Below are 9950 nucleotides of genomic sequence, written 5' to 3' on the forward strand. Positions count from 1 at the left end.
GTTTTAGCTACTACTTTACTAGGTACTATATTAAGGATATAAACCGCGATCTTTAATGTTTCTCCCCAAAATGACTCTGGAAGTGAAGAATGACTAATTATACTCCTCACCGTGTCCTTAAGAGTCTGGTTTCTTTGTTCTACAACTCCATTCATGTTGGATTTTTCCGGCATTGTGTATTGTGGAACAATTACACACTCATTGAGGAAAAGCGCAAAGGGCCCTGAACGTCGTTCCCCTGATCCATCATATCGACCATAGTGTTCACCACCACGGTCGGATTTGACAGTTTTTATTTTCTTTCCAAGTTGAAGTTCGACTTCAGCTTTGAATGACTTGAACACGTCTAAAGATTGAGATTTCTCATGAATCAAATACAAATATCCATTTGTCCTTCTGAGTATTGTAACTCACTTTGAATTACCTAAAGTATGTCGGGAGAGAGATCAAAACCAAGTGCACAATCAAATCTTCAGGAAGTTCTAACTTCAATGCCTTGATTTTTGATGCGAGATTGGACATCTCCATTATGTACACCCTTATGCTCCCTTTGCCTTTATAGACCATTGAAATGAGTTTGGACAAGGTGCTACTTGTCTCAGCCTTATTATTTTTAGCAAAGAATTTTTCCACAGTTTCAAGGAACTTCTTGGCGCTTTCACTCTCACCAATCGAGCCCATAATCATTTTAGGTATGGATCTTTTGATCATCATGAGGCACATTCGGTTAGATCGGTCCCATTTTTCTATTTCAGTTTCATTTGGATTCTCAACAGTAGCGGTGGGACGCTCCTCCCTCAAAGATAAGTCTAAATCCATGCATCCAAGAACGATCTCCACGGATTCTTTCCAAGATTTAAAGTTCATCCCACTCAGCATAGGGATAGAGTTAATCTGAGCAACAAAATTTGGAGCGGTAGTAGTGGCAACTAGATCCATTGAAAAGAATAATAAACATATAATAACATTAGTATGCATGATAAATAATCATATAGACATGCATAATATTATTTATATGCAAATTTAATAAGACCTGAACAAGATACCAAAAAACACCATCAATTCCCAATCTTTGATTGCAAGAATTAACTGTAAGCAGTACTCTCACGTAATGATCAAACATTAGTAATAAGTCTTGTCAGACAATGAATGTCTTTGACATCAATCATTAGTCACATGGATAAACTTGATAATTACTACATATTTATCATCACAGGTATGCAAATTCTCGGTCAAACAGTGTCTTCCTTTTGGCCGACCATAACAGTTCGCATGAAAAATTACACACTACATCTTTTATAATTTTAATTGAATCAAATTCAAATAAGATAGATTACTTTTGCAATTTGTTGTTTCAACTAATCCAATCAAAGTCACTGGAAATTTTTAATTTAATAAATTAAATGGAAAGGTCTTTAAAATTCACATAAACATTACCTGCAAATGTAATGTTAAAAAATTATATGTTTACCTAATTGTGTTTATATCATGTGCATACCGGTATACTAAACCGATTGTACTCGAAGGGTGTTAAAAAAATTCAAATTAAATTAAGACTCATAAAAAGAAATTTCTTAATAAAATAAAATTAATATTTAAATTTTCTCACATTTAAAATAATAAAGTTAGATCCATAAAATAGTTTTAAAAAATGATATAGTTAAGCATCAAATAATTAAACAAAAAAATGAAGTATTTACTAAATAAGTGTAAATTTACGGCTTTTAAAAATATACTATTATAAAACCCTTGAAATATATGAACATAAAATAAAATTGTTTACTGTCATGGCAATAGTTGCTTCATGTGGCATAAAATCCAAATTCAACACACATTAGCATCACGCGGCACTGTTACTGTGATAGTGCAGTACAAAAAAAAATTACAGAATCATATTATATATTTGTGCAATGTTACGGCAATATTATAGTACAAAATAATATGCATAATCAAAGAATCAAATTACATATATGCTATGGCATTTTTACGATATCTGCATTAGAACAACTTTATGGGAGTTTGATACTATTCATATTTTAATTGGATTAATTTCATTCAGAAAATTATAATTCCAGCAATTTTAACTCATGCTTAAAAAAATAATTAACCGACTCTAATACCATTTGTTAGAATTAAATCAATTCAATATACATGTCCAACATATTATGACATATATTTTATGCGGAATCAAAATAGTCATACAAGCATCTATAAAATTATATGATCGATAAATTGATTATAAAATATCCGGATCCATTGAAAAAATTGTCTTTGAATGACTTTTGTGGTTCTTCCTCAACCGGTACTCCTTATGCCTCGTTTTCTCTTCAGATTGAGAGAATAGATAATTTACTTATGTACGGTATATTGGGGACCATAACCTATGTATAGTGTGATGGCCAATTAGGGTTCCCATTATTCTCAAATGGATCATCATGACATCCTCTCAAAGCTCATACCCAATTATTTAACTAATTAAATAATTTCTAAATGAAATTTGATTGGCCTTTTAACTCTATTTGATCACTTAATTATTTAAGGCACTTAATTGATAAAATAATAATTATATATTATATATATATAATATATATATATATATATATATATATATATATATATATATTGGGATATTAAAATATATATATAAAAATATTCCAATAATTTTTACTATTTTTAAAATAAAAATATGATAAATGTATTTAAATATCATTTATGGAGTGAAAATAGAAGGAAATTGTATATCTGTAAGAGAAAGTTATACACTTGTCATATTTTTATTGAAAAATAGTTAAAATCACACATAAGGAATTGTATTTAAGTTTTCTCCTTAAAAGTTATGGATGAGTTTATTTCAATTTTTTATCCAAATAATCCATATTTTTAATTTTATTCCCAAAATAATCTAGGTTTCAAAAAAAATTCAATTTACCCCACTTTCAAATAAATAAAAAATTGAAACGTAGTGGTGGCGTCAAGCGAATTATCGACTTAGCATATTTCTCGATGGTGGCGCCAATTGGATTGTCGTCTGCATATGGTGTTGTCAACTCAATTGACGTTAGTGTGTATTGTGTTTTTTTAGTATAAGTAGAGGTGTCTTCTACCATTTACTTCACACCTCATTTTATATTCTTCTTTTATTTTCTTCACTAGCTCTATCATGATTGACAAAAGATATGGACATGTATGTTATTCGGCAACGAAACCTCTGATGAAAATGTTTTTTTGGAACATCCAAAGTTTAGAGCATCTTGAAAGGAGTCTGGAAAATTGGTTATACCGTGATATTAATGATGGAGAAAGAATTAGAAGTATTTAGAGGTTTGTTTCGTACATCTCAATTGCAGATGACAATAATGTTATGCAGCATATGTGGGTGCGAGTTAGAGATGACAATGAAGTTAGGGATATGATATTTGCAGCAAATGACATTGTTTTGATTGTCTTAATCTCTTAGACATGTTGTAGTGTTAAGTCTTTTTTATTTATTGTTTGTGTTAATGTTTTATGCGTATTTATGTTGGTATGCTATGTCATGTGTTGTTTATGTGTGGTAATTATTTGTTTTAGGGGTGTTTATGTTATTTTTGTTGTAACCAAAAGTTTATATATATATATATATATATATATATATATATATATATATATATATATATATATATATATATAATATATATATATATATATATATATATATATATATATATATATATATATATTATAAACATCAAGGTTACAAAAATTTAAAGAAAAAAATAAATGATCATGTAGAACATGAGACAATTTTGTTGAATTGTACTTCCTTATGTCGAAGCAGGTTGTTCGACAGAACAAGAAAATGTCGAATCACCTAGTATGTTGAGTTGCGTTAGTGTGTCGAAGTGTCGAAGCATGTTGCTTCACACAGGATTTCGACTTAGGCCTATTTTAGTAGTGTTGGCTATTTTGGGCTTTTATAGTTTTGGGTTTTTGCTTGAGGTCCAAATTAACCTAAATTTATAAATAGAGGGAGTAACCCTTATTCTTGAAATGAAGTGAATAGAGTATTCATAATATTGTAATTCATAGTATTTTACATTTGCAAGGCGAATCAGAAGTTTTCCACAGTTTGTGGGCAGAGAGAAACTCTGCAGAATTTTAATTAATCTTCTCTTTCATCGGTCTTTACTTTCTTTCTTTCTCCATTGTTCTTTTTTTCATATTTATTGTGTGGGTGATAACAATCTTGTTCATCAAGATTGATTGAAGTTCTCCATAGATTTTGGTGGATTTCCAACATCTGGTATCAAGATCCGGTTTAATTGATTCGTGGGAAGAAAATCACCATGGCAATGAATCATCCAAACGGGCATTTTCCAACAAATCTTCTGATTCTCAAGAACAACAATTATGAGAATTGGTGCAAGCAAATAAAGGTTGTGTTCTGTTTGAAGGAGAATGGCGATCCAAAATGCAGTGGAAATTAAAATTTTCTCCTTTTGTGATCCTTACAAATGGGCATGATCACTGATACATATCGTTACCTCTTGTGGCGATTGAAACCTTTGATGCAGATCCAAGGAGTGATCAAGAACGTTGAATGGTGACAACGCCTCTATTTAGTCCACATGGACAGATTCCTTCAGTCTTAGTACTAGCTGCTACGAATAAAGGCTTTGAGTGTATGTGTGTGTGTGTGTGTGTGTGTGTGTGTGTGTGTGTGTGTGTGTGTGTGTGTGTGAGAGAGAGAGAGAGAGAGAGAGAAACAAAATTTTTTCTAATCAAATGCTTCTACACAAGGGTTTTATTTATAGAACCACTTGTGTGGGCTGCAAGCTAAAAAACTCACTTAAGTGTATGTGGCCCATATCTTATGGTATACCAAAAAATCACTTAAGTGTGTGGTACCTTACCATATTTTGTATTCTACTTAAGTGCATCGTACCTTACAGTGCTCCATAATTCACTTAAGTGCAATGTACCTTTCGGTGTTCCTTATTTACTCTATCTCTCATCAATTCATCCTTTTGTGTGTGACCCTGTAGGTTTTCGCAACATTGACAATTATATTAAATCACATATTTAACATAATAAACAGTTAGCAATATCTAGCAACACATCACTGCTACCCAAGACACGAAAATGTCATGTGATCTGACAAACCATTTTTTGTAATAATACTTGTGTGTACAATTACCCTTTTGCCCTTATGTCTATATTGAACACAAGGCACAAACTATGTTATCCTTGTCCAATTCAATATTGGTCCCTTAGACATTTATCCTGTTACGCAGGATGGGCAAATTCTATCTAGGTCACTCATGTCCCTCGACATGCTTCGTGGAGTACCCATCAATTGTCTTTATGGTCATCCAGTTATGGACAATGTTTGATTAGTAATAAAGCACTCGACTCTACATCTAGGATCCATAGTGGTTTCAGGTCGAAGGGTGGTATACACCATTATCACCATGAGAATAACTTATGAAACGTTGCATAACATTCTATATAGTATTCTCATAGCCGGTCAATCCAATATAAATATTACTCATAATATTCATACCTATGTTTAAGACTTGATAACTCCTTATCCATGATCCATGAGATGTGATCATCAGTCTATATGCATAATAGTCTTAATGCTTTAATGTTATCCCACTTCACAACAAAGCTCGACTACGGATACTTTAAGAATAATGCCCTTATGTTTAATGGGATCTCGTGATTAAGTCACACTTGATACATTAAACGGACTAGCTATTCTAGGTACTTTATTAAACAAACATAATAAAGAAAAAAAGGCTTTTATTATTAATAAATAATTCGATACAAGTACCAAAAGTATTGGCCTCCAGGGCTTACACCAACATTGTTATCAAGATCTTTGGGATCTTGTGAAGGAAGGAGTAGCAACGCTTGCAGGAGACGCGACAAATCAAGAAAAGGCTGCACATAAAGAATTGAAGAAGAAAGATTATAAATCTCTCTTTATAATCCATCAATGTGTTTATGCAGATAACTTTGAAAAGGTTAGTGATGCAGAGTCAGCGAAAGAAGCATGGGAAATTCTGGAGAAATTGTTTGGAGGCACGGAGAATGTGAAAAAGGTGAGGTTACAAACTTAAAAAAGAATGTATGAATTGCTTCATATGGAAGACAATAAAACAATAACTGATTTCTTCACCAAGGTTACAAAACTGATGAATCAAATGAAGGTATGTGGAGAAGTGTTGAAATCAAGATCTGTTGTTGGAAAGATCTTGAGGTCGCTGGCTCCAAAATTTGACCATGTGGTAGTAGCCATAGAAGAGTCAAAGGATCTGTCAAAACTGACAAAGGAAGAGCTTCAAGGGATGCTTGAATCTCATGAACAAATAATGGCTGAAAGAGATGCAGGAAAGTCGGAGAGTGATATGGCTTTGTGGGCGTAATCAACAAAAGAAAGGAAAGGCGAAGGAAGTTGGAATAACAACAAAGGACAACAATTTAACTGGTTGAAATCAGCAAGAAGGAAACTGGTCGAATCAGGAAAAACCCTGGAACCAAGGCAACCAAAGAGGTGGTGTTACAGGTAGAGGAAGAGGTGGTGGTCAAAAGCCATACAAGAGTCACATTCAATGTTACAATTGTCAGAAGTATGGTCATTATTCTAGTGATTGTCTAGAAAAGCAGAAGAATCAAGAAACTTATGCAAAGCTGGCGAAACATGAAGAAGAAGAGGTGTTGTCGATGGTTACAACAAGAGATGAAGAGAGATTCGAGGACCAATGGTACTTGGACTCGGGATGCTCATCACACATGTCTGGAAGGAAAGATTGGTTTGTCAACATAAAGCCCTCAATGAAGAACATGGTGAAATTTGCAAATTATAACACTCTAGCAGCTGAAGGTGTTGGTGATGTTCTGATTATGAGGAAAGATGGCAAGAGGTCAGTAATTTCAAATGTGTTGTACATACCAGGCATGAAGAGTAATTTTCTCAGCATAGAGCAGTTAGTTGAAAAGAACTACATAGTATCGATCGAATACAAGATGATAATAGTTCTCGACTCAAATGGAAGGTTGATCTTGAAGGCTCCAATGTCTCATAATAGAACCTTCAAGATTGAGCTTAATGTGATGGAACATAAGTGTCTTGCAACAGAAGCCAACAAAGATGAATGGATATGGCATTATAGACTTGGCCATCTCAATTTCAAAGACATCAGAGATCTGAAGAGAAGAATTATGGTTTCAGGATTATCAAAAATCGACATTCCAAACAAGGTGTATGAAGAATGTGTGCAGGCGAAACAGCACAAGAACAACTTCAATAAGGATGCAGGAAGCAGGTCAAAGGTAATTCTTGAAGTCATATACTCTGATGTATGTGGTCATATCCAGGTGTATTTGATTGGAGGTAACAAATACTCTATTACATTCATAAATGATTTCAGTCGAAAATTATGGTCTTACCTGATCAAGAAGAAAAGTGAAGTGATCGAGGTATTTTCTAAGTTTAAATCTATGGTGAAAAGAAAGGGCAATCGAAATATCAAGATTTTGAGAACTTATGGTGGTGGAGAATATGTTTCGAAAGACTTTGATGCATTATGTGTGAAAGAAGGGATTATGCATGAGGTGGTACCACCCTACACTCCACAGCAGAACGGAGTCGTAGAAAGGAATAATAAAACCATCATGAATATGGTTATAAGTATGTTGAAAGGCAAGCATCTACCCAAAGAATTATGGGGAGAAGTTGTGTCGACTGCGACATATATCCTGAACAGATGTCCGACGAAGAATCTAGAAGGAATCTTGCCAGAAGAATGTTGGTCTGGTGTCAAGCCTAGCTTGAGTCATCTGAAGGTTTTTGGATCTACAACATATAAACATGTGTCATATCAGTTGATAAGAAAACTTGAAAACAAGTCGAATCAGATGATCCTGATAGGATATTTTTCGACTGGAGGATACAAGTTGTTCGACCTAGTGAATAAACAAGTGGTGATCAGCAGGGACGTGATCATAAATGAGATTAAGGAGTGGGATTGGATTGAGAATGTCAAGAAAGATTAAGTGAGAATCTTTTGTGATGAACCAACTAGTGAAGTCGAAAGAGAAGTTCGACAGGAAGAAGCTAGAGGTGAAGCAGGCCCAAGCAGACCTTAAAGAACAAGACACATGCTTGCAAGGTTGAAATAATGTGTGATTACATCATATGATGTGGTTAATGAAAAAGGTGAGTTGGTACATTATGCTTTCTACACAGATATCGAACCTGTCAATGCAGCTGAGGCATTGAAAGATTCAAAGTGGATGATAGCAATGGACGAAGAGCTGAAGTCAATCGAAGTCAATAACACTTTGTCACTTGTCGAATTTCCCAAATAAAAGAAGTCAATCAATGTGAACTAGGTATACAAGGTGAAGTTGAATCCTAGAGGAGAAGTGATTCAACACAAGGCGGGACTTGTGGCGAAAAGATTTCTTCAAAAAGAAGGAATCGACTTTGATGAAGTTTTTGCACATGTTGCCAGGATCAAAACAATCGGGTTGGTTATTGGTCTAACAAACATAAACAACTGGAAGATGTGTCAGATGGATGTGAAATTTTCATTCCTTAATGGCCCCTTAGAAGAAGAAGTTTATGTTGCACAACTAGCTGGTTTTGTGAAACTAGGCGAAGAAAGAAAGGTGTACATGTTGCATAAAGCCCTATACGGACTTAAATAAGCTCAAAGAGCTTGGAACAAGAAGATAGATGGATTTATAAGGGAGAAGGAATTTGTTAAGTGAAAATATGAACATGGAGTATATGTAAGAAGAAGTAAAAGTGAATTTCTTATACTACGCCTCTATGTCGATGACCTGTTGATAACAGGTAGCTGCAAGAAGGAGATCGAAGACTTCAAAGGTGATCTCAACAAGGAATTTGAAATGTCAAATCTGGGTGACATTTAATACTTCCTTGGCATCGAATTCTACAAGAGTGGTAGAGGTTTGATTGTGCATCAAAGAAGGTATGCACGCGAAATACTCAAGATATTTGAGATGCAAGATTGCAACCTAACTTCGACTCCAGCTGAGCCCAGATTACAATTGTCGAAAGATTCAGATGAAGATGATGTCGACCCAATCCAATATAGAAGACTTATTGGGTCACTTTTATGCCTTTGTCATACAAGGTCTGACTTAACATACAATGTAGGTATGGTGAGTAGGTTCATGCAGAAGTCAAAGGTATCACATCTAGCAACGACAAAGGCATTTTGTTTCCTCGAGCTGATGAAGGAAAAGAATGCAAAATAGTGGGATACACCGACTCAAGTTGGTGTAGTGATGCTGAGGATCGAAAATCCACAGCGGGCTATGTGTTTATGCTAGGTGGTGCACAAGTTGCTTGGAGTTTGAGAAAAGAGCCAGTAGTGGCATTATCGTCGTGTGAAGCAGAATACATAGTTGTTTCTCTTTTTGAATGTCAAGCAACGTGGATGGTGAATATGGTCAAAGAGATAACAACAAAGAGTCATGAAGCAATTACCATGAGGATCGATAACATGTCAGCTATCAATTTGGCAAAGAATCCGATAGCACATGGTTGAAGCAAGCACATCGAAATGAGGTTTCATTATCTTCGAGAGCAGGTAGCAGATGGGAAGAAGAATGTGGAACACAGTAGAACTGAGAATCAGATTGCAGACATCATGACGAATGGAGTGCAGGTCAAAGTGTTCAGAAGACTATGAGCTATGATGAATGTAGATAGTTTAGACATAATGAATTAGGTGGTGTGTTGAATTGTAATTACTTGTGTCAAAGCAGGTTTCTTGACAGAATAAGGAAGTGTTAAACCACCAAGTATGTTGAGTTGTGTTAGTGTGTTGAAGTGTCGAAGCATGTTGCTTCACATAGGATTTTGACTTAGGCCTATTTTAGTAGTGTTAGCTACTTTGGGCTTTTATAGTTTTGGGTTTTGGCTTGAGGTC

Source organism: Lathyrus oleraceus, chromosome 7 (genome assembly GCF_024323335.1).
Source record: "Lathyrus oleraceus cultivar Zhongwan6 chromosome 7, CAAS_Psat_ZW6_1.0, whole genome shotgun sequence".
NCBI lineage: Eukaryota > Viridiplantae > Streptophyta > Magnoliopsida > Fabales > Fabaceae > Lathyrus > Lathyrus oleraceus.